Raw genomic sequence first — 27,687 nt, forward strand, 5'->3', positions numbered from 1 at the left:
TTCATTCGCCTGTGGCAAGGTTTTCTTATCTTCCTGGATATAAAACTTATTCCTCTACTATAAGTGATTCACTTTAAAAACAACCCACCTTTAGTTGTGTTAATGTTTACTGAACAAATATATATTGAACCCCCTTAATTATATATCAAATACCAAATGTCTTAATTTGACTTGCTAAGAGTAAATAATAAACTGGAAGCTTTAAGGAACATATATTTATTTCTTTCTATTGTAGAGACTGGAAGTGCAAGATCAAGGTGCCAGCAGATGGAGCATCAGGTGAGGGCCCTCTTCCTGGGTGGCAGACTGCACCTTCTATTTGGATTCTCCTGCAGTAGAGAGAGCACTCTGCTCTCCTCCTCGTCACATATGGCAATCATCATGAGGGTTCAACTCTCCTGGTTTTAATGAAATTAAGAAGAGATAATTCTCTCCCCAAATAGATGACCTCAAATATAATCACATTAGGGATTAAAGCTTTAACATATGTATGTGGACAGGCAGGACACCAACAGTACATATAGCACCTTCCTCAGAAATAAGAAGAAAAAAAGAAAAGTTTGAGTTAAACTAATTCATAATCCTATTATATTCACAATGTGGCATTTGAATGAAAATTTCTGAAAACAAAAATAATGTATAATGTTGGCTATGGTGTCTCACGCCTATCCCAGGGGCTTGGGAGGCTGAGGCAGGAGGATTGTGTGTTCAAAGCCAGCCTCAGCAACTTAGGAAGGCCCTAAGCAATTGAGTGAGATACTGTCACTAAATAAAATATAAAAAAGGGCCAGGGATGGGCTCAGTGTATGTGAGCCCCTGGGTTCAATCCCTAGTACCAAAACAAAAAACAAAACAACAACAAAAAAAAGTGTGCTTTTCTGGCCAGGGCCCATCTGTTCTAATGGACCTACTTTTATGTATCATTAGGACACATATATCCTGACTTGGTAGAGTTGCAAAGGTCAGGAGAGAGATTTTTGGGAATATATGTGAAACAATTAGAAGCAATATGAAATATTACAAATAACATTAAAATAATTTATCAAGCATTTCATTCTTTGATTTGAGATAATTTCACAACTCAAAACGAAGAGTTAAAACATAATTTTGTAAGAATACAAAATAAATAAAGTTCATTCCATTACTGTAGGCAATTAAATGAAATTCTGAGAGATGAATCTTACTATTTGGGGATTTTAAATTCCTCTTAGATTTGAGAATGAAGGTGGCCTACATAAATGAGAGTTTGAAGTGTCAAAGGACAAAGTAACAACAATTTAGCTTAACAATTTTAATTGGCATAATTTTTGATATAGACTTAGGTAGCACTTACTGTGTAGAATGGCTTGAGCAGAAGAGGTTGGTTTCATAGAGAAAGGCTGAAGAAGGTAGAAATAAAAATAAAGAGTGAATCATTTTTTTCCAAAGTTTAAGGCAGGAAATAAGAAGAAAATAACCGATTTGTACACATCAGGTGATTTCAGCTTACTTTTTTTTTGCATTAGCATCAAAATGGATGTCAACTGAAACTGGACTAAACTGAGCATCTCTCTAATCCTGATTTCTCAAATGACTGAACAGCTTCATATCAACTTGTTGATGTGGAACTTTAGCAGAGGTGATTTCATTTTTATATTTAGTCCAGTCGTTCATGGTGTAGTGCAAGAGTCCAATTCAAACAATGGGCTTCTGTAATGTTTAGCAGATGAAATGATTAAATGAAATTATTTAATCATCTGGTATTCTAATGTGTATAGATTGCTTACAGAGTCTATCTTGTTCACGGCTACTAAGAAGTGAATTAAACTAAGCTTAGTTTCAGCAGCTTCTCATACTCCATTATGGAAAAAAACTCCCCTCGGCTCCCCACCCCCTCAATAAAAACCTTCACTTGTGGTGGATGGGGACAAGTGATCACATCTATTTACAGTGAACTCACCCATTGTTTATGTATGTGAAGAGATTCAGCAATCCAAACACAGCATCCGTGCAAGTTAGACATCCTGTTTCACCACACAGCAAAACACATAAAACTGGTAAGGACTTCATCTCATCAAAAGTTATTTCATATGACTAAGCAAATTTGTCTCATACAGAATTTTCTCATACAGATAAGAAAACAAAAGTAAAATCCTCCTTACACTAAATGCAGTGAGATGCCAAGATCTTACTACCACTTTTAGTTTGGCAAATAAAAGACTCATCAACGTGCTCAGTAAGGACACTGTGATGAATTCTGGGGTAAAGCTGATGGTCCACTTGGTCCTTGCCATAGCAGGAAAAACAGGAACTATGATTCCCTGAATAGAAGAAATAAGTTGTAAATTTTTCTACTGAGATAAGTAGTAAAGACCTAATAGTTATAGAATGATTTTTAAAATGTATTTTATCTCAGCAGAGTTCTTCGTAGATTCTAAAATAAGATTATCATTATCTAGGATTTTAAAACAAACTTAGTAGATCTATATAAATGATTGAGTTGCCACAATTTAGAGATATTTCAAATTCTGTGACAGTGAAAACTAGTTGATAGGAAGATTCCACCTCCCTACTCCCTAAAGGTACATTGAAGGATCATTGTAGGGAAAGACAGAACTGAGTAGACTTTTCTTTTTTCCCCAAATGGTATTCTACAGAGGTCTCAGCCCAAAAATTAATTAAAACTTCTTGTAGGCATATCAGGTAAACACAAAGACATATTAAAAGAATGTTCAGCAAGACAGTGATATTGCTCTTCCACATCTTGTTCTTGAACACTTTCCTGAGCAATACAGAAAATCTAAAATACCAGCGAGAGTCAAGCAGCACCTGACAAAACCCTGTTAATTTCTTCCCTTGGCATGGCATTATAGATGTAATAAGAAATATTGAGCCAACGTTTCCTTAATGAGGTCTGCAATAAAACTAAGGAAACAATCATAATTCTTTCAGCAATAATGTGAAATAGTACTTAGAAAAAATGGTTAAGAACTGAATAAATGCTTATTTTCTAGGATGGCAGTTCAGCAGCATTTTGTTTTAAAATCATAACATGGATGATGATGATGATGAAGATGAAGATAGATAATTAGATGGATGAAGAGATAGATAGTTGATTATAATACACTTATGTATAGACTAAATCTTCCTCTTGGATAGCAGAATTATTAGCTCTCAATTTATTCTGTGAATATGTCTGGATCAGACATATAAGATAATTTCCAATTGAAGATGATAAGGTTTACTTATTAAATTCAGAGATTGTAAAAATATTAATAATTCAAGTGATTATAATGGAATATTTCAAAGAAATTAATTACCTTGGGGATGTGAATAAGAATCTACTGAAGCTGAACATTATTCTGTACAATTATATTGGCTAATAAAAATAAAACCAGCATCACTAGTATTAATTTCTATTTTATTTATTTATCTGAATGTATGGGGAGGGATCAGCACAAACTAATAGGAGTCACATTCTGAAAATGAGAAAAGAAATGCATTATTACTTAAAAATCACTTCTCAAAAATACATAGTAGTAATTGTTTTAGGGAATGACACTGAGTCATAATTTCATTGTATTACTGTGATAATAAATGAATATAATAGCATAACTCTAAGATATATTCATATTCTCCAGTGAGAGAGATTTCTACATTGCTCATTATTTGTTTACTTTTTAAATTTATACAGAAGATAGCTCAAAGAGCTAACAGAAACTCATTGTAAAAATTGGTTAAGGAATGTTTTCAGATATCTAGATATATATATGATTGAAAAGATACTGCTATTTCTAGATATTGTACCCTACCATCACAGGTATTCTGTCATATCATTTAGCACTGAATTTATATATTGTGCTAAAAAGAAATAAAATTTTTAGGCAGTGCAGGGAAACATACCATTGAAATATATGACCAAACTGACAAATTAATCTTCCCTGAAAAGTGGCACTTCTAAATAGAGCATCCCCTAGGAGCTGTATGTGTGCCTAGTGCTATTTCTTCACGACATTAGCTGCAGAGAAGTATGTTTCTGGGGATGTGTGTGCCCCACTCCATCATGGCATAGCTGTGGTCAGAGAAACTGCCCTGTACCAGTGTATCTGGGACTGACCCATGCACTCAACAAGGTTGTCATATGCTTGTTTGAGGAAATAGATACCCAAAGAAACTACCCAGGTAGAGATTTTGGAAAGAGGGCGAATTAGAAACAAATTCCTTTTCCTTATTCATTAGGTAAAAGTCTATTCATTCACTGAGAAAGCATTGTAACTGGATGGAAATTCCATTTTCTCATCTTAGCATTAATTTCTAGTGGCTACTATGGTACAGAGAGGCAGTGATGTGTAGGTGATGTCATGATCTTAATATTTAGACATTTATATTCACTAATATTAATTTTCATGAAAGTGATAGATCTGCCTTATCTTGATGGATCATAAGAGGTATTATCTCACTATGAATGGGGAGCTTAATATCTCTGATAATGGCAATAATCTCTACACTTGTCAATTTTGATAATGGTTAGCTTAATTTTAAACATTACCATTGGTTTTGAATTTTAAAACAATTTCAATATTTTTTAAAAAATTATTACAGCAATATTGGTGTTCAGTAAAATATAATATCATGAACCTTGGAGTCAGGAAGAAATGTGCTCATGTTGGCCATTAACAAATTTAGCTGTACCTTCTGGGGAGATAATTAACTTTAATATTTTTCTATTTGTAAAAGTGAAAACATCTACAACAGAGAATGACTGCAATGATACACTTAATAAGTAAATTTAATTTCAAATTAAATATCTGAAAGTGCATGCATATAGTAGGCAATATTGTAAACTCTTACACTTAAATATCAACAAAATTCTTTCATGGCAACGAGTTTACCACTTTCAGATATTCTAATTTTGTAACATATGATGAATTAATTTTTCATTGTATTAAGGAAGCCATACTCTTTTTCATGGAATCAATAATGTTCAAAGAGATGCTCTGACATAGAACATTCCAACACAATGAAAATCCAGCTTTCCTTGGTTTCCAATAGTTTTTATGGAGTCATGCTTTTAATATTTTAATTATATTAGAATAAGTGATCTGATTGGACCCAGTGTTACCATAGTAAGTACAAATATATTATGTTTTTTTCAAAGGTTTTATTAATTGACTATAGTTTTTGTTGATGTCCTTTATAATGTTTATCAAATTTTGTTTTTTATATCTATTTCAAGGATTTCAATTAATTATGGAAGTTGGATTTTATCAAATCATCATTAAAATGATCATGATGTCTTCTGTAGTCTGACAATATTATCACCACATTGATTTTCTAATGTTGAATCAACTTTGACTTCCTTGAATAAATCCCATTTTGTCATGAAAAATTATAATTTTATATATCACATAGTCCAGCTGCTAAAATTTTGTTAAAGATTTTTGTATCTATGGTCTTGCAAGGTATTTGCCTGTATTTTTTCTTTGTAATTATTTTATTTTTTAATGTCAGAATATCAAATAGAATGAGGCAGCAGTATTTACCCATGTCTGAAAGAATATTTTCGGAATTTGTATTATGACAGGTATTTTTTTTTTTCTTAACTAATTGTGAAATTTATCAGTGAAGTAGTCAGATCTTAGGGCTTTTGACAGACCTAATTGCAAATATCAAGGCTATACTGGTTATCAGTTTTAAGTGAAATTTGTGTTTTTCAAATTAGTTACCCATTTTATCTAAGTTGTTGACTATATATAATAAATCATTGTGTAGCATCCCCATGTTATCTTTCTATAATTTGTAGTGCCACTGTCTATGCTGTGCTTACTCTGGAATCTTGCTGTATGTGCCACAACAGGACACGTTCCTCTCTATCTCACTTCACACTGCTGTTTGTTCTCCAATTCATGAGGCAAAATGTGACTCTCCAGACAATAACCATGACCAGTTCAGTCACACTGTATCAGTAGAATGAATTTCCAGATAGTGCACATAAATAGAAAACCCAAAGCACTTCTAATGTTACCATCGATATTAGGGATTACTGGTTTTTATCAATATTCAAAAGAATTTAAGAGATTCTTTTTACTAGAATGACTATATTGATGAGGTTAGAAAGTGAAAGCACTTTCTGGCTTAACTTATGTGTATTTGAGTAACTTTTTTTGTAGATAAAAACTTTGGAAAAATTCTGTATATTTATGTGGGTGTGCATGTGATTTTGTGTGTCTGACCTAAATACAGTTCATTTTGAATCTTCATGAAAATTTAAATGAATTTGCTCTTGCCCATTTATAATGATGTTTTTTAAAGAAGACAAAAGCATTTTGTAATTGAAATCATAATTTTCCTTTAATGTGTTTGCTTTATTATCATTTTAAATATTTGGACTTTTGAGAAATAATAAACTTGCATGAAAATATGCATTAGGTGCATATGTATATAAATGAAACTTATATTGGTGTAATGAATAAGAAACAAATAAATCATCAAAAGTGATTTGTTCCATTTTTTTCTCTGCCTTATCAATAGTAGGGAATTTTTTTCTCACTGATTTGGTGATTCTATATTCTGAGGAAGAGCATTAATTGTCCTTGAAGTAAAAGTAAACACAGGGAGTATTTTGAGAAGTTTCTGCCAATGTTGGCTCTCTCAACTTGATTCATAACACAGTCTCCTGCATTCCCACATACTTTTCTCTTAAGTTGTACTGGCAACTCATCAAAGCTAACAGTATTCTTCAGAATTCTGCAGAAAGTAGCTTATAAATAAAATATTCTGCATGTAAAATAACAAAATGTTTAGGAATATAGGCGCTGGAATAACGTAGATTGATTTTAATGGTTCTTGGATCTTAGAGGATTATTTTGACCATATACCATTTCAATAAAGATGAACTGCTGTTATTGCTATGGCTGTTTGTGTTCTTGCTATGATATTTCTCTGATTTTTGCCCCTAACAATGATACTGCCTTAGCTAACAGCCAAGTGTACAGTATATAAAATGTATCATACAGATTATACAATTAGAACTCACAAACCCCATCCTCCTAAGTACAGGCAAGAAAATCAGAAAATTTTTAATTTTAGTTTTAGCCCAAAAGATGACATACTAATCAGCATGTCCCTTTCAGAGTCAGTGAATTAAAAGTATCATTTATCAGTTATATCACTCCTTTTGCTCATATTCCTAGGAAAAGACAACCGGAGTAAAAAATGTATATATCAATTGACTGATTGAATTCTTTCTCAAAGGATGAAACCTCTAAGGTGAGATCAACCTCTTCTTGAATTGAAATATAAATCTTTTCTCATACTTTACATTCATAAATATTACTTCTGATTTTTCACTGTTGTACTTCTCTCTCTGCTGTGAAGATTGCTAGTATGGTTATTTATCATTTCCAAAACCCTAGGCTAATGTCAGAACATGTTAGCATGGATCTAGGTATCAAATTCAATTGTTTGGCAAGGTTGTCATTGTTCTCCACGTTCAATTTCTTGGAGATTATCCAGTTGCATTGTTAGAATCTGACTTCTCAACTATTGCACCAAGTATAATCCCGTAAAAAACTAGTTTAAGGACTGTTTTATGTTTACAGAAGATTTGAGCAAAAAATACAAAAATTCCCCATATGTCTCCTGTTCACACACAAGACTCTCTTATTATCAACATCCCCACAGAGTATTTTTACTGTACCAAAAGTTCTGTGTTTTCTGTTTGTTCACTAAGTCATGGTTAAAATTATTGCATTTTATTGTTTCTGCATATTTGATTTTTCCAAAATGATGTTGTATAATTGGAACTATGTCATAATTTTCCTTATTAGAGTACCAACATTCACTTAGTATTTCAGTATCCTTCATGTTTCTTCATTCTCTCACTACACACACACACACACACACACACACACACACACACACACATACATATATACACGCACACAAACACACATACACACAGGGTGGGTTGGAGGTTCCCAATACCACACAGTTTTGATTACTGCAGCTTTATTGCAAGTCTTGAAGTTGGACAGTGTTAGTCTTCTAGTTTTGCTCTTTTAAATATTGTGTTGACAGTTCTGGATCTTTGACTTTCAATATAAACTTTAAAGTTATGTTATCAATATTCAAAAAACTGATGAGACTTTGATTGAGATTACATAGACTCTATACATCAACATGAGAAGAATGGACATGTTTACAGACAATACTGAATCTACCTCATACATAAAATATCTCTTCATTTGCTTACTTTTTATTTTAGAGTTTTCCAGAAGAATAGAACAAATATATTTTATATACATACAAACACACACATGTAGATGCTCAGAGACGGGTTTGCCGAGGGTGAGGACAAACAATGTCTACCATACCTAGCCTTACCCAGTGCGCTTACTCAGGCATCAGAGATCCAGCTCTGAAGGCATGGATCTAATTTTATTTAAGGTTGCACAGAACATATATAGGCACATTATCCAATTAGGTTAACACTCTTGTTAAAGTATAACAGAGTCAGCCAATAGGTGAACTATACATCAAGGATCTAGGTAGTGTAAACAAACCAAGCATGCCTAAGCAATTCTGCCCAGCAACAGGTCTGAGACAAAGGACTGGGGGAATGGCAAGCTCGCACACAGCATGAGGCAAAGCAGTGCAGGTAAGCTCACATCACAGCTTTCTGGGATGCATGACAGAATGAGGCCTTCCCTCAGTTCAAACTCAGCCTCAACAGCTGCAAAGACCTTCATTCCATGGCGAGTCTTTACCATTACCTCAGTTTCTCTGTTCAGACTGTTTGGCTTACTTAGACCATGGTCAGTGACTGCTATCAGGTAAGCTTGAGGAATGTTCCCTACACACACACACACACACACACACACACACACACACACACAAGGAAACCAAACATATGAGAGGATTTATTAGATTGGCATATCTGATGAGAGGCTAAAGAATCTTAACAATAACCCTGAGAATCCAGAGATCTAGGAAAGTCAGTAGCTTCTCAGGCCAGAAAATTCAATGCCCCAGAATAAGAGGGACCAATGTTGCAGCTCTGTGTGAGGCTGAAGGCTTGGAACACCCTTGAATAGTCACTAATGCAAGTTCACAAAGGCTGAAGAACATGGAGTGTGACATCCATGGGTGACAGTAGTGGCAGAAAACACCAGAAAAATAAAGGTCCAGCATGCCCATGCACAAACTTCCCTCTTTTGCTCTTTTTTGTTCTATCTGAGCCTACAGCCTATTGAATGGTGCTCCCTGCATTCAGGATGCATCTTCCCCACCCAATTCACTAAGTCCCATGCCAATCTAATCTTCTCTGGAAAAAATATTCACAGACACACTCAGTGTGTGCCTTACCAATTTTGTAGGAGTGTTTTGATCCAGTCAAGATGACAATCAAGAATAGTTAACCATCACATTTTTTAAAATCTTAATTTATCAATCTTGTTCAGTGTAAATTTTTTTATTTTCATACAGATAGCAGAAACTAATGGACAAACTTAGTTCTCCCTCATAAAATATCCCCAGAATATCTTTCTATTTTTTATTTGTTTCATATTTTACAGTTCATTCAATCTTAGTTATTGAGAAAGTACCAGCACTCACAGTGAGGACGATCGATGAATAAGAACTCCAGTTATTTCTCAGTTGGCCATTGTGACAAAACTAGAGATAGATTTGACACTGTATCCACTGTCAAAAATATTATTGAACTCCTAAAGTTTAGATTAATAGAGTGAAACTCTTACAATAGCTTATGAAGTAGCTTAGCATGGCATAAGTCCATCCCATGGTAGAGAGGGCCATCTGACATATCTGAATGTCATTCTAAAATAGTTTTGAAGATTGTAAAGAGAATAAAATGTCTACTTTTATTTCTATAAAAAATATACTTCAAATAGATACAAATGTTAACATTTTTGTTGAATAGAGATATTATTAACTGTATTCCAATATAGTTCTATTTCTAAAGAGGCAATATGTGAGAAAAGATAGGAATCTTTTATCGGTCCTTTATATATTTAAATCTCAGGAACTCTTTTTTTCCTGTAAAATGAAAGTGGTTAGCCTTATGAGTTTCGTAAGCTTTTAGAAAATTTTAGCCTTACATTGATATGGTACTTTTCCTCCCCAAACATGAAAAAGATCAGCAGAACAATGATAATTAATGTACAATAAGAATGCATTAATTGAAAAGTTAAGAGTAGAATTATATATCTAAAATACAGCTTGATATTGCAGGGGGGAAAATACGTTGTATCCACAGTGCTGAAAAAGAATGAAATAGGAGACTGAGTTTTGGGTGTTTGTGATTAATCTTTGATATATCTTTGTAGTTTAAAGGTAAACAGCTATAGTTCTTAACTCTATCAAAACCTATACAAAACAGTAGTGACTCCTAGTGACATCCATATCTTCATGTTAATCTTTGTACAAAACACACTTGAATCAGTCGTAGTTATACAATTATTCAGCCAATTGACACTAGAAAGTAACATGATTGAGTCACAAAACCCATGCCAAGAGAAACACATGAGTGTACTTTCAATTTCAAAAAGCATACAAAAATTAGTTAGAAACAAACATCAATGTTGATTTTCTAATTTTAAACACATCTATTACATTTTCATGATGATCTGAGGCTTAGTAATACACGTTATTTTATATCATTTCTTTTTCCTTTAAATATCTGAGCAATTTGCAAAGTTTATATGATAAGGAAAGTAGAGTTTTATATATTTTTTCATAAGTCAGGAAGTCATCAAGTGATTGAGGATATCTGGTCATTTTAAGAGTTTACACTCATCTCACTGTTTCTCCTAACTAAATACTATATTTTATCTTTGTGTTCAGAACATCAAAAGATGGTGAGATGGTGAACTAATTAATGAAATAACTGAGAAGTAAAAGAAAAACAAATACGTACTTTTTTTTATTTGTTCAGACTAGTTATACATGAAAATAGAATGCATTTGACACATCATACATAAATGGAGTATAACTTCTCATTCTTCGGGTTGTACATGATGTAGAATTACACTAGTATTGAAAGTATTCCCTCCAAGAACTGGAACAAGACAAGAATACCTTCTTTCATCACTTTTATTCAACATCATCCTTGAAATCTAGCCAGAGCAATTAGGCAGAAGAAAGAAAATAAAGGGATATGAATAGGAAAAGAAGAACTCAAACTATCACTATGTGCCCATGACAGGATCTATATTTAGAAAAATCAAATCATTACTTTTATGATCAACATCTAACAGAAGAAGACAACCCAGATTTGGCATTTACCAGCCTCTAATTCAGTTACAGAAGACAGCCAGGGTCAAGTGGGCTTGTTTTTCCCCTGGATGAAATAGAGCCCTATGGATAATACAAGCAATGAGGATCTTTGAGTCAAAGTTCACTATAAGCAAATGCAGTAAATAAAGGGGAAAAGTTGTTATGCCTCCTCTCTATAGAGACATGATAACACGGGACCTTAACTGTAAGAATCCGCAAGCAGCAAGCATCCTGCTAGGAAAACCTTTGCCCAATGAAGGCTCCTCCCTGAGAGATACTATGTGATCAGTAGAGCACCAGTAAAGGGGAAGCCCATGAAACACATCTTCCATATTCCGTATTCCATAAGAATACAGAACCAGAGACCCTTTCTCCCCCACTAAAAGACATCAAAAGACCAGGGGTACACAGGAGAATTCAAATCACTGCCGGGGCTTACCAGACAAAACTAGCTCTGCAAAGTCTCTAAATATTAGGATGTCATCAGAACCACAGCCCACAAAAGCATCAATGCAAAATTGTATGCTAAACATAAGAGTATTACTTCCTATTAGAATAATATAGTTAAATCAGACTTAGTCTCCTAACATAACATCTGCTAAACATATACCTAATAAGGAACTGTTGACCCATGTTTTTAATGTAACTCTTAAAAGTCAACAATAAGGGGAAAAAAAATGAACAAAAGATCTAAACTGACACCTCACCAAAGAAGATAGATATATAGATAGAAAATAAACATGCGAAAAAATGTTTCATTTTATATCATTAGGAAGTTAAAAAAAAATTAAAAAAAAAGCAAACCAGCACTATATCCCCAGTAGAACGATTAAAATGTAAACCGATGGCAACATCAGATATGGCAAAGTTGTGGAACAACGCGAATTCTCATTCATTGCTGGTGGAATTACAAAAATGAACAGTTACTTTTGAAGAATATGCAGTTCATAATAAAATTAAGCATCCTCTCACATGATCCAACATTCATAGTCCTTGGTATTTACCTTCCTTTTTGAAAACTTATGTACACAAAAAATGTGCATGAATATTCATCAAAGTCTCATTTACAGTTGCAATGGGTGGAATCCATGAAATTCAATGATAAAATGAATTGGGTTATCAGCCATGGAGAGATATGGAGGAAACTTAAATACCTATTGTGGTGAAGGAAACCAACTTGAGAAAGACAATGTATGTCATTCCAGTCTATGATATTCTGAAAAATGAAAAACTGTGTAGAAAATTTAAAAATCAGTGTTTTGGGATCCACAAAAGAAGGAGGAGGAGGTGGAAGATGGAATATTGTTAGGGTAGTGAAAGTATTTTGTATCATTATTTATTTGTCAAAATCCTTAGAATGGATATCACAAAGAGTTAATCATAATGCAATCTTTGCACACTATTTAGTTAATAACAATGGATCAGTATTGATGTTTCATAGCATATTTAATTTGAATATGAATATTTGCTTATTGCTATTAAAACTACCACTTAATTTAGTGCTTTGGAGGCTTTTCTATTTTCAGTAACCATTTAGTTTGGTCATAATATTAAGTGAGGTCTGTGTTTATTCAACAGAATATTGTTATGATGGATACTTTTCACAGAATTAGTTATTCCTATTCCTTTATTTTTCTGGTCAGAAATAAATATGAATATACTGAGAAGGATGTTTTCACACTGCCATTGCTATAAGTTTTCCATGGGTTGTAGTGGGAGCTAGAAGCAACCTGAGCTAAAAATAACCTTAGATATTTTACCTATTTTCTTTTCATATATTAGAAAAGAAATACATTAGAGCAATACATTAGTTAGGGAAGTTCCCTGCTTATTAACTGGGATTAACATTATCATTAAAAGTCATATCAGTCTCATTTTCCATAGGTAAGAATGAACATTATAATAACTTGTTTTAATTTGTATGATCTAGGATCAAGTGTAGATCCTGGAAGACCCAATATAATTGACTTGTTCTCATTTAATGAAATTACAGCCAACTTTTGCTTGTATTCTTTGTGTGTCTCAATTACAGATCATAAAATATGATCCAGAGGGTTCCATTTTTCTTTAATTCACTGTATGCATATTTATTTAGCTACTTCTAAGCACTATATAAGACATTAATATTTAGTAGAAACATGATTATAGATGCTTATTCACTTGATAATAAAAACTAGAATTTAAAATATTCAATCATACACATATAAAATGAAATTGTCAAAAAGGTATAAGATTACAAAAATGGCTATTAAATAATAGACAACTGAGTTGTCATTTGGTAGAGTGCTTGCCTTGCATGCACAAGGCCCTGGGTTCCATCCCCAGCACCACAAAAAATAAAATAAAATAAAATAAAATAAAATAAGGTATACAAAAATTCCTCCATTTCTTCTCTAATTGTCAGACTGTCTATGAATAAACTTCATACAAAAGAGTTATAAATAAAACAAGCTGACTTCAATGCTGTCTCAATTATTCTCAAGATCAAATAAGGTAGAAAAAACGGAATACTTTAAAAAAAGAATTTAAATTCCTAGTGTCTTTAATTACTACAACTAAGGTATAGCGAAGAAAGGAATTAAAATGGCTTTGTGGACTCCATATCATTACGAAAACTGAGTTGTTACTTGTGCATTCAAGCAGAAAAATCGTTCACCCTCTCCAGTGTCTTGGGATTATAACAATTGGGGCATCACCCAGAACACACTCTGGTATTTCAGACTGTCTCCACTCTGGGCTCTCTCTCTGTAGTACACCCACAGATATGCCCAGTTATGCTAAGCATACTGTCAGTCAGGACTAATTCTCAAATATGACATTTGTGACAGTGTGACCTTGAAAAAATAATGCATCACTCAACCTCTCTTGTTTTATTTCTGTGTTCAACTGAATAACAAACTGGTTTACTAGGTCAATGAGAAACTACATAAGCTGCATCATCAATAAAATATCATTATTAAGTGTAGCATATTTTATATTATTTGTACTTAGCAAATGAGAAAAGAACTTTTAAGTTGTCTAATATCTGACAGATTTTTGGTGTCCTTTCTGTCATATCACCATGTCCAACATGCTCAGATCCACAGGCAGAAGATATGACAAGAGTTTGATATTTTGCTCATACATTAGTAGTCTTTTTGATTGATAAAGCTTTCAATAATTTGTTAAAAATAAATAAGTTTGTAATATTTTTATTTATCTTACAGGATCATAAGCACCCTTACGTATTTATGAAATCTTTACACAGAAAATGCTATGTGCTGGGGTGAGACAACAGAAGAAACCGAGGCATGCAGTTAAATGACATAACCAGAGTCACAAAGCCAGCAAAGGGCAGATTTGGGATCTTAATTCAGTATCTGGCTCCAGAGACTGGGTTCTTTATTCAATAATTAGCTTTCTCAATAATAGCTTTGAATTCTGACTTTACTACTCAAAGGCTATAATTGAAATACACAGAATGTAACAATTAAAATGAATGAAACATAAGGTGAAAACAATTTTTATAAGGCTTATGATTTTAGGTTCCCAATATTAAGCACAATTGCTATCATATATCATGATAACAAATGGCTCCTTCTGGAAAATTTATTTTCAATATAAATATTTAATATAACTCTCCTATACAAATTTTTTTAGAATTTAAGAATCTAATCACTTATGTCAAATTTGGTTCAATTTACTAAAATGTTTGATTTACTAGAATAAGTTTTCCAAATATGATAGCAAATAGACCTGTTAAAAACTCAAAGACATTGTCTAAACATTTAAGGAATTTTATCATTAAAACCAACAATAAAAACTTTTGTAGACACTAGAAGAATGAAAAACAAAGCAAAATCTAAAGCAGCGTCATTAATCACATTTCATGCAATTAATAACTTGCTTATCACTTTCAACTGAGAATAAATACAGAGAAAATACTAAAGTAAGTGTGGGAACATTTCCTCTGGGGAAGAATTATGTGGTAGAAATTTAAAATTACCTAACATATCTTATTTCTTTTAGCATGAGAATATCTCTCAATTCTTAATGATCAAATACTTGGTTTAACGAATTTGCTACAATCTAGAAAAAATTTATATTTAAAATGCTAAATGGAGTGTACTCCCAAATATCACTTGGTTATTTCAAATCCTGTTTGTCCACATTTAAATTTGACTCTTAAACAGTAAAATTATTAGTCATATTTTCCCCTCCCTACCATCCACACAATCCTAGACTTCTATGATGTATTCAGTAATAAACACAGGACATCTAATAATCAGTTCAAATTGCTCTCTGTTCTGCATTCACCCTCATTTGACTTCTTTATCAAGTGTCACATATTTTTCTTTCTGAGTATAACTTCAAAACCAATTCACCATTCTATCCCTATTTCTATCACTCAGTAGGGGGTTCAGCTCCCTATTGATCTGTCACCTGGGCCTTTATGATCTCCCTTTCTCCTGCTTTGTCACTATTGAGATAATCTTCTAAATTGCCATCAAATTCAAACCTTTTAAATGAAATGTGTTACTCATTCCTTGTTTAGAAATCTTCAGTTGCTCCCCACTCACTGAAGGCAGTCTTTCATAAGGGCCCTTGATGAAGCAACCCAGAGGAATTCATTCAGCCTGTGTCCCCTATGCCCTGCATTTTGTTCTGTGGTTTCCAGCATATAACATTTTATTTTATAGGTCAATGATGTATTCATATGCTTTTCCAGTTGAAAAACTCTTCTTCCTATCTTCATTTGGTTAATTCCCTTCAACCTTCTATGTTACTGGTCAGCTATTATTTTCATCAGAAAATCTTTGCTGAGCTATAATGAATAGAATATTTATTATTTTCACTTCTCTCAAAGCATCTTTTGCATATGCACAGCATAAGACTTATTTTAATTTAATGACATTAAATTATCTTAAAACTTTTAAATAATTCTGTCTTACCTACTTCTTTGGATGCTCCTCTGGGGCCAAATAACATCCCTTCAAAAGATGAGACAGAATATTTCATGAATGTAACTAATGTTCAATATTCTTTGGTTGAACTTGAAGATAATTATGTACTTCTATTTGCATGTGTAAATAACATATTTGTTTAGTCTTAGTAATTTAACACCAAACCAAATTTTAATGAAAAGTATCATATCATTGATACATAAACTAAAGTTTATGATTTTTCTTTTGTATTATTTTGTAATTTAAGAAAAGAACAAAACAATAAATATCATGTGAGAAAATTATAAAATGTATAACTGTTATGGACATTTTTAAATACCAGGTTAAGAAATGAGGTATACATGTAAATGTATATATATATATATATATACACACACACACACACACACACACACACACACATATATATACACAAGCATATACATACATATATATATATATAAGCATGTTTGCTGAAATTATATATTTAAGTAAGAAGGAAAATAAAATGTCTAAGTTATCTTGTGAGAAGGAAAATGAATAAGTTTTACTACTTCTAAAATATGAAACCTTGGGCAAGAGTCACATTGAGATAATTTGTATTGACTATAATATTTTCAAGTAGATATTCAACTTCACAGCTTTAAGTTTTAAGAGCTTATATGTTCTTTTTTAAGAGTAATTCTTCCTCTCTGGGGATAGGAAATTGAACATTTTATAACTACATCTGACTATATTAAAAATAAAAATGCAATTAAACATGTTTAATTTCTCTCTTGTTCTGAAGAAAAAACTACAAACATGAAGGTCACTTGCAAGCCAAATGTTTCCAAGAATGACCCATCTAACCACTGAGGATTCTGTCTTGATATAAATGAACACCTTAAGCCATAAATTGGTGCTTTTCAGAGAGGTACTGAAAAATAAACTGTTATAAAATTGTCAGCAGCTGCCAACCAGAGAACTGATTCTGTAATTTAGTGAGAAACTAAAAAGATCAAAATCACATTTCTGCCTTTTAACAGGTCTTTGGCTGTTGCACAGAACCTGCTAATAGCATCGGAGAAGGGAAGGAAGCAGTAGAGGTCATAGGCCCACTTCACACTGCTGGGAGAATGGATATACCTATTCTTGTGAGTCCCAGGAACAAAAGACTAAAAAACTACCAGCCTTGCTCCCAGAGAATTCATCACATACATTCCAACGGAAAATTTTCATATGCAAAGAACAATTAGTGTAACTGTTAATAATTGCTTGTGTTTTGTTTACCTCTTTATTCAGAGACACAAAACAATACACATCTCCAGCGTACCCTAGGGACTGGATTCAGAAGATATAGCCACTCTTCATGATTTCACATTTTCCTTCTTTAGGCTATATGAATCTATTGCCTACTATAGAATAATTATTTTATGTATTTTTGTACATCTCTGTATATTCTAATACATCAAATTTGACTACAGATCTGTTACTGTGATTCTATTCCTAGCACTTAACAGTTATGTAAGGAAGTGTTTTCTGTTTCTTTAAAAATGTTTTTTTTGTCTTATTAAAGATCAGTCTCCTCATGTAGTTAGATTAGCATAGATATATTGCTAGTATTAAATAAAAACTAATTAATTGATTTTTAATGCTAGGAGATTATCTATGGAATACCCAAAAATACACACTGTCCTCTTGAGGAGCTAGAAATTTGACACTATTTAGTGGTCTTTCCAAAGAAGATTCCAATAAATAATCATGTGTAAGTTATATATCAACAGGTAGGATAATGATAGATCCCTTGTAATCATAATTTCAGAGTATGGTCTAAAATACATGCTATGGATATACAGAAAATGCTGCTGATTCTTATTTTGCTTTAATTATTATTGTTTATCATTTTAAGTTGACAGTTTATTTCTCCCAGGTATACTTACTGTACAACACGTCCCCTTCCGTGAGCTCACTTTCTTTAATGTGCTTTAATTTAAAGCCACCTGTGAATTTCTAATACTGAATACACGAAGTGGGACTATCTTTCCAAACACAGTCATTAAAGTATTCTTTTCCTTAATAGTTGAAATCTCATTAGATATAAATAAATATATTAAGAGCATGAAGTATATATCACTCATAAGATGTAAGTCAATGGAACCAATTTTATTGAAATATTGGCCACAAAGAAATAGTGTGATTTAATTTAAAAACAAATTTTATTTCAATATTGAAATTACATTTCACATATTTTAAATGTGAGTTTAGTCACTTTACTGGTTTTGTGTGTTTACTCACATTGTTTCTCTTTGATGATTTCCAAAAAGTTAATCATAGATCAATCTTTTTTAAAGTTGAATATTATTTTATTTTATTATTTTTTTTCACAGCAGGAACTGATTTATTAAGGAAGTCACACAGCTTTTATGTAGGGTGGAGGCTAGGTGGGAACCAAGCAGCTTAAAGGTCAACAAGGCTCGGGGGGTACACGCAGGTGAGAGTCCCATAAGACTATATGGCAAGCACGAGCTGATCACGTTCGCGGAACTGTTGTTAACCAATCCCTGATGGTGGTTGATTTATCGTCATTAACTTTTGAAACCGCCTTTGAGGCCTTGATCTTGCTCACTCGCCAGGGAGTAAGGAGTTAGCCTGAGTTAACATGCCATTAGTCCCAACATATCCCCCTTTTTTCTTTTATATTAAGGGTGTGTCTGTCTTAGGTTGCCCCTGGGAGGGTCTTACATGTCATGGAACATCACCCTAGCCATTTGGGGGTGTCCGCCTTACTCGAAGGTGTGCCTGGCTTAGGTCGTCCTCCTCTGAGGATATTACCCGTTATTGACTACCACCTTAGCACTTCAGGCAGGCCCCTCAGGAGGAGTAGGGCTTATGGGAGAGACACTTAGACCCCAGTATCCTGATACGAGTGATCCATGATCCTATAGGGGTCCCAATCATCATTATGAAGGCTGCTATAATGCTGTCGGACCACCATGAGCTGAACAGGTTTAGCCTAACTTTTCAGGAAATGGATAAGCTTATTGATTATACAAGGCCCAAAGGTGAACACAAGGATAATGGTGACTAGTGGTCCCCTAAGCGGGATGAGTTAGGGGAGCCACCCATGTAACCCAGTCCAGAGGAAATTAGAGTGGAGCTCCTATGACATTCCAGATCTTCTTGTAGGTTTTTTATTTTATCTTGTACAATGCCAGAGTGGTTAGTGTAGAAATAGCACTCTTCACCAAGGAACAGGCAAAGTCCTCCTTCCTTCACCGTTAGCAGATCCAAACCACAATGATTTTGCAGGTCGACAGCAGCCATGGAATCAAGTTGAGCCTGTAGATCTAAGATGGTAGAGCTGCAAAGTTAGGAGCTCTGTGTAGCTCTCAAGGAAGTCCACTGTGCAAAGTCATGAGATCAGAGACCTCAATCTCAATCAATGTTGTCCCATTTTCCTACTGCACATTACACTCTTTCTTTTATTTTTTATTTTAATTTATTTTTATTGTGAACAAATGGGATACATATTGTTTCTGTTTGTACATGGACTAACAGCATATCATTTGTGTAATCATACATTTACATAGGGTAATGATGTTTGATTCATTCTGTTATTTTTTACTTCCCCCAACCCCTCCCATCCCTCTTTTCCCTCTATATAGGCCCTCCTTCCTCCATTCTTGCCCCCCCCAACCCCCAATATGTGTCATCATCCACTATCAGCGAGATCATTCGTCCTTTGATTTTTGAGATTGGCTTATCTCACTTAGCATCATATTCCCCAATTTCATCCATTTGCCTGAAAATGCCACAATTTTATCATTCTTTATATCTGAGGAATATCCCATTGTATATCTATACCACAGTTTCTTTATCCATTCATCAATTGAAGGACATCTAGGTTGGTTCCACAGTCTGGCTATTGTGAATTGAGCAACTATGAACATTGATGTGGCTGTATCTCTGTAGTATGCTGATTTTAAGTCCTTTGGGTATAGGCCAAGGAGTGGGATAGCTGGGTCAAATGGTGGTTCCATTCCAAGTTTTCTAAGGAATCTCCACACTGCTTTCCAGGGTGGCTGCGCTAATTTGCATCCCCACCAGCAATGAATGAGTGTACCTTTTTCCCCACATCCTCGCCAACACCTATTGTTGCTTGCATTCCCGATAATCACCATTCTAATTGGGGTGAGATGGAATCTTAGTGTAGTTTTGATTTGCATTTCTCTTATTACTAAAGATGTTGAACATTTTTTCATATGTTTGTTGATTGCTTGTAGATCTTCTTCTGTGAACCATCTGTTCATATCCTTAGCCCAATTGTTGATTGGGTTATTTGTATTCTTGGTGTAGTGTTTTTTGAATTCTTTATAGATTCTGGAAATTAGTGCTCTATCTGAAGTATGAGTGACAAAGATAGTCTCCCACTCTGTAGGATCGCTCTTCACATTGCTGATAGTTTCCTTTTCTGAGAGAAAGCTATTTAATTTGAATCTATACCAGTTATTGATTCTCGCTTTTATTTCTTGTGCTATGGGAGTCCTATTAAGGAAGTCTGATCCTAAGCCAACAAGTTGAAGATTTGGACCTTCTTTTTCTTCTATAAGATGCAGGGTCTCTGGTCTGATTTCAAGGTCCTTGATCCATTATGAGTTGATTTTTGTGCAGGATGAGAGACAGGGGTTTAATTTCATTCTGCTACATATGGATTTCCAGTTTTCCCAGCACCATTTGTTGAAGAGGCTATCTTTTCTCCATTGCATATTTTTGTCCCCTTTGTCTAGTATGAGAAAATTGTATTTATTTGGATTTGTGTCTGTGTCCTCTATTCTATACCATTGATCTACCTGTCTATTTTGGTGCCAATACCATGCTGTTTTTGTTACTATTGCTTTGTAGTATAGTTGAAGTTCTGTATTGTGATACCCCGTTTCATTCTTCCTGCTAAGGATTGCTTTAGCTATTCTGGGTCTGTTATTCTTCCAGATGAATTCCATGACTGTTTGCTCTATTTCTGTAAGGTATTTTAATTGGAACTGCATTGAATCTGTATAGCACTTTTGGTAGTATGGCCATTTTGACAATATTAATTCTGCCTATCCAAGAACATGGGAGATCTTTCCATCTTCTAAGGTCTTCCTTAATTTCTTTCTTCAATGTTTTGTAGTTTTCATCATAGAGATCTTTTACCTCTTTGGTTAGATGGATGCCCAAGTATTTTATTTTATTTTTTTTTGAGGCTATTGCAAATAGAGTTGTTTTCCTCATTTCCCTTTCAGCTGTTTCATCACTTGCATATGAAAAATGCTTTAGATTTATGGGTGTTGATTTTATAGCCTGCTATTTTTCTGAATTCATTGATGAGGTCTAGAAGTTTTCTTAAGAAGTTTTTTGGATCCTCTAAATATAGAATTATGTCATTAGCAAGTAGTGACAGCTTAAATTCCTCTTTTCCTATTCATATCCCTTTAATTTCTTTAGTCTGTCTAATTGTTCTCACTAAAGTTTCCAGGACACTGTTGAATAGAAGTGGTGAAAGAGGACATCCCTGTCTTGTTCCCATTTTTAAAGGAAATGTTTTAGTTTTTCTCCATTAAGAATGATGTTGGCCATGGGCTTAGCAGAAATAGCCTTTACAATGTTCAGGTAGGTTCCTACTATCCCTAATTTTTCTAGTGTTTTGAGCATGAAGGGGTGTTGTATTTTATCGAACGCTTTTTCTGTGTCAATTGTTATAATCATATGATTCTTATCCTGAAGTCTATTGACATGATGGATTACATTTATTGAATTATGGATGTTAAACCATCCTTACATTCCAGGAATGAACCCCACTGGAATGTGGTGCACGATTTTCTTAATATGTTTTGAACACAGTTTGCCAGTATTTTGTTAAGGATCTTTGCATCTATATTCATCAAGGATATTGGTCTAAAATTTTCTTTCCTTGATGTGTCTTTTCCTGGTTTGGGTGTGAGGGTGATATTAGCTTCATAGATTGATTTTGGTAGGGTACCCTCCTTTCCTATTACCTGGAATACTTTGAGAACTATTGGAATGAGTTCTTCTTTGAAGGTCTTGTAGAACTCGGCTGAGAATCCTTCTGGTCCTCGGCTTTTCTTGGATGGTAGGTTTTTAATGGCTTCTTCTATTTCATTGCTTGATATTGATCTATTTAAATTTTGTATGTCCTCCTGGTTCAGTTGGGAGGAGCATATGTCTCTAAACTTTGTCAATGTCTTTGGTAGTTTCTATTTTGTTGGAATACAGATTTTCAAAGTAGCTTCTCATTATATTCTGTATCTCAGTGGTGTCTGTTGTGGTATTTCCTTTTTCATCATGAATTTTAGTAATTTGGTTTTCTCTCTCTTTCTCTTTGCTCGTGGGGTTAAGGGTTTGTCTATTTTGTTTCCTTTTTCAAAGAACCAACTGCTCATTTTGTCAATTTTTTCAATTGTTTCTTTTGTTTCAATTTCATTGATTTCAGCTCTGAGTTTAACTGAGTTTAATTATTTCCTGTCTTCTACTACATTTGCTGTTATTCTGTTCTTCTTTTTCTAGGGCTTTGAGCTGTAATGTTAGGTCATTTAGTTGTTGACTTTTTATTCTTTTCTTGAATGCATTCCATGCAATGAATTTTCCTCTTAGTACCGCTTTCATAGTGTCCCAGAGATTTTTATATGTTGTATTGTTGTTCTCATTGACCTCTAAGAATTTTTATTATCTCCTCCCTGATGTTTTCTGTATTCATGTTTCATTCAATAGCATATTATTTAGTCTCCAGGTGTTGGAGTAATTTCTGTTTTTTATTTTGTCATTGATTTCCTACTCTCATTCCATTATGATCTCATAGAACACAAGGCAGTATCTCTATTATTTTGCATTTTCTAAGGACTGCTTTTTGGCATAACATATGGTCTATTTTTGAGAAGGTTCCATGTGCTGCTGAGAAGAAAGTGTATCCGCTTGTTGATGGATGGAATATTCTATATATGTCTATTAAGTGTAGGTTATTGATTGTGTTATTGAGTTCTATGGTTTCTTTGGTTGGATTTTGTTTGGAGGATCTATCTAGTGGTGACAGCATTGTGATAAAATCACCCAGAATTATTGTGTTGTGGTCTATTTGATTCCTGAAATTGAGAAGGATTTGTTTGATGTACACAGATGCACCATTGTTTGGGGCATAAATATTTACTATCATTATGTCTTCCTGATTTATGGTTCTCTTAAGCAGTGTGAAATGTCCTTCTTTATCCCTTCTGACTAACTTTGGCTTGAAGTACACTTTATCTGAAATAAGGATGGAAACCCCCACTTTTTTACTGATTCCATGTGTGTGGTAGGTTTTTTCCCATCCTTTCACATTTAGTCTGTGGATGTCTTTTTCTATGAGATGAGTCTCTTGCAGGCAGCATATTGTTGGGTCTTTCTTTTTAATCAATTCTGCCAGTCTATGTCTTTTGATTGATGAGTTTAGGCCATTAATATTCAGGGTTATTATTGAGATACAATTTGTATCCCCAGTCATTTGGGCTTATTTTTATTTTTTTAAGTTGGCTTGGTTTCTCCTTTAAGTGGTTTTTCTCTAAGGTAGTTCCTCCTTTTGCTGACCTACTTTGTTGTTTTTCATTTTCTCCTCATGGAATATTTCGTTGAGAACATTCTGTAATGTAGTCTTTCTATTTGTAAATTCTTTTAACTTTTGTTTATCATGGAAGGATCTTATTTCATCTTCACATCTGAGGTTAGTTTTGGTGGGTATAGGATTCCTGGTTGGCAACCATGTTCTTTCAGATCTTGAAATATGTTGTTCCAGGCCCTTTTAGGTTTTAGTGTCTGGGTTGAGAAGTTGGCTGCAATCCTTATTGGTCTCCCCCTATATGTAATCTGATGCTTTTCTCTCACGGTCTTCAAAATCCTATCTTTATTTTGAATGTTAGGCATTTTCATTATAATGTGCCTTGGTGTGGATTTGTTGCGATTTTGTGCATTTGGTGTTGTGTAAGCCTCTTGTATATGATTTTCCATTTCATTCTTTAGGTTTGGGAAATTTTTTATAGTATTTCATTGAATAGGTTGTTCATTCTTTTGGTTTGTCTCTCTGTGCCTTCCACAATCCCTATAATTCTTAAATTTCATCTTTTCACGATGTCCCATAGTCTTGGAGATTCTGTTCATGATTTCTTACCATCTTCTCTTTTTGGGCAACTTTATTTTCAAGATTAAATATTTTGTCTTCATTGTCTGAGGTTCTGTCTTCCAAATGGTCTAGTCTTTTGGTGGTGCTTTCCATCGTGTTTTTTTATTTGGTTTATTGTTTCCTTCATTTGAAGAATTTCCATTTGTTTTTTTTTTTTTTTTTTGAGAATTTGTATCTCTTTGTTGAAATGATCTTTTGCTTCATGCAGTTGCTCTTTCAACTGCTTATTGGTATTATCATTCATTGCCTGCATTTGCTCTTTTTATCTCATCCTTTGCTTCTGGAATCATCTAAATCATGTATAATCTGAAGTGTTTTTCTGACATTTCTTCTAACATACTGTCATTGGATTCTATTACTATAGAATCTAGATTTGTTTGGATCATTTCTTCCCTTGTTTTTTCATGTTGTTCATGTATCTTCCCCTCTAGCAGTGCAAATCTGGGGTTTTACATATTTACCCCTATAGGCTTATAGTGGCCCTGTAGGTTTCCAAAACCTTTTCTTTAAGGGGAGATCAATATTAACAGTACCCAGTTCAGGCACTATGCAGTCCTAGACCAAATAGTCCCTATGAGGACAATAAAAAAATTGTCATAATAAACAGAATGAGTTCAAATACTATCTTCAGTAAAACAAACTGATTTGCAATAAGGTCTGCAGTTTCTAATGAAGGACAAGGGGATGCAGAGGGATGTAGAATGTGGCTGTTAATGGGATAAGAAAGGAATATACAGAAGTTCTAGATAATAGAAAGGGTGAGCGCGTAATCAAAAGAAATTGGATGTTAGCATGCAAAAAAGGGAGAAAGAGACTCTGAGGGAACAGGTAAACAAAAGGAAAAGAGAGCAAGAAAAGTAAAGAAATAAACACTTAAAATTGTTCAATAACAAGAAAAAAGAAAATCTACAGTATAACAGTCATATAGTAATGAGTCCTCCCAGTGTTCAGTAGCCTGATACATGAGAGGTACCTGACAATGAGCTTCAAGTCTCCAGCAGGCATCTCAGGATGGGATTTGCCCCACCTAAAGATTGGAGCTATGGCTTCCAGGATTATCCAAGATGGCTGCCATACCTTCCAAATGTGTTGGCAAATGGGGAGCTGCAGCTCAGGGTTTGGAGGTCCTGGAGGCAAGGTGTGGTTGGTCAGAAAGGGGCCTGGAGGTCAGGTGCTTTTGGTGTGGTTGTGGAATCCTGGAGGCCAAGTTTAATCATTTGGTCTGGGTCCCAGTTATAGAACGCAATCAGTTGGTCTGAGGGTCCTGGCAGCTGGGAACAGTCAGTCGATGTGAGGGCCTCGGAGGCAGGGAGTGATCAGTTGGGCTGAAGGATTCTGGAGACGGGGTTCAGTCAGTCTTGTCAGGGGTCCTATGGGGCCTGGCTGTTGCCTCAAAATGGCAGCAGCCCCATGTAATGAAACCTGCAGGTACTGTATCAGTGAACTTCCAGGCAACAGCAGACAGCTGTTGCTCGACTGGCGGTCGGCGATCAGTTTGCTGACTGTTGTCAGATGATCGGGAGGTGAACCTCATGCTTTGGGTGATGGTAGGTGTAAGGCAGGTGATGGAAAGACAAGAAGCAGGCAAATGGCGGATGATAGTCGCCTGACAGTGAGCAATCTGCACTCAAAAAAGGAATCAATATGCTGGCAGACTGCAGGTGGTCACAGCAGACAAGTGGGGTAAACAGCAGGGGATCAATAAGCAGCAAAAAATGCCTCACCAAGAAACAGATATCCTCTGCTTGAAACTGGAGTCATGGTGTGACAATGAACACATCCTCCCTCTAGTCTGCCATCTTGGATCTCTACACTCTTTCTTAAATGTCATTTTAAGAAGTTTACACATATTGACTCCTGAGTCTTTATGAACATTAGTTAACACAATTTAACATTATATCTAAAACATGAATTAAAGAAAGGCTGAGAGGGCTTTTATCTTTCCTTTTGTGTAGCAAAGTGGCAAAATGTTTTCATGTTTCACAATATTAACCTTTAAACAAATCAGGCTCTAACTTTTATAAATACATTTATATTTAAAATTATTTATCTCAGTGTAAAAAGTGACAAATTTTACATATACCCTATTTATAACAGGTCCTATAATAGAACATTAAATGATAGAAACAAATCCCCAGTAAAATTTACACTTTGTAAGTTTAAAATTACCATTACAGACAAGTTTAGTTTGGAGAATAGCAGCTTGATAAATTTCCTGTTTTAAAAACTTGTGTACCTGGAAAATATGAACACATTTAATATACAAAGAGTGGCCATTTTACAATTACCTTGACATTTTTATATTACCAAATTTAGTTTTTAAAGAAAAATTAAGACTCTAACATAGTACAATACTCTGTTGTTTAACCATAATTGTATAAACCCCAATTTTTAAGACTAATTGTTTTAAAGAATAAAACTTAATAGATACAAAGTTTAGAGCGAATTAGTGTTTCTAAGAAATTCTTGTCATTTTAGCATATAGATTAAACTTTAGTTTATATCAGAACATTAGTATTTTACCTTAGGAAAAACTTTAAATAGCTTTAACTGTGTCACATACATACAACCAACTTAGTTACATGCAAACTTGTTGAAACTTGCCCTTTACAGACTTTCTTAGCATTTATTTAGACCCTCATGTATTTCATCTCATAAGCACTTTCTTACCCAGAAACATTTTGTTCTTCACCAAATATATTTCCAAATCCAGAACCTTTTATTTTTTTCTCACCTATGTGTTGACCTTTTTGTTCACATTCTAAAACAACTCTTAAGACATTTCTTAATTTATATAAATTACTCCATTTTAATAAGATTAAATATTTTGTTATTTATAGTACTCTAATTGAAACACAGTTGAAACTTTTGGAACCCTTCATATATAGAATTGTACCTGTTAGAACATAACTTTTAGTAACCTTGTTTTTAGTTTAGTGATGACACAGAGCAATTTTCTCTACAAACACATTTGAGTAATCCCATACATGTCAACTCTAATTCACTTATTTTCTTAAAAAAACCAAGATATTAGACAAGTGTCCTGAACAGTATTTACCATCTTTTTCTTGTTGAAGGAAAGTCCTAGAAACAATTGATATTAGACATTTTATTAACATCAACATTTTATTAGTGTGACTACCTAGAGACTTGTTATTTTCAAATACATTTTACTTTTATTACTTTACCCAATTTAAATTGAACCTTTTTAATTAAAGGTTGAATTAAAGGTTTAATTAAAGGTTGAATTAAAAGTATCAATCCATTTTTAAATTTTAATTTTAGGAGTGAGTGCTCAATTTTGAT

The 27,687-nt window shown here is 33.9% G+C and overlaps 1 long non-coding RNA gene across 1 annotated transcript in view; it reads right to left on the reverse strand.

Moving 5' to 3' along the window:
- The window catches only part of LOC306643285, a 550,439-nt gene extending 522,973 nt beyond the window's left edge, over positions 1-27,466 (reverse strand). The window contains exon 1 of the long non-coding RNA XR_013758875.1: positions 27,225-27,466. This is a non-coding gene — a long non-coding RNA (uncharacterized lncRNA). The remainder of the gene's footprint in view (positions 1-27,224) is intronic.
- Positions 27,467-27,687: the final 221 nt, after the last annotated feature.

The sequence above is a fragment of the Sciurus vulgaris genome (assembly GCF_902686455.1).
Source record: "Sciurus vulgaris genome assembly, chromosome: 13".
Classification (NCBI taxonomy): Eukaryota; Metazoa; Chordata; class Mammalia; order Rodentia; family Sciuridae; genus Sciurus; species Sciurus vulgaris.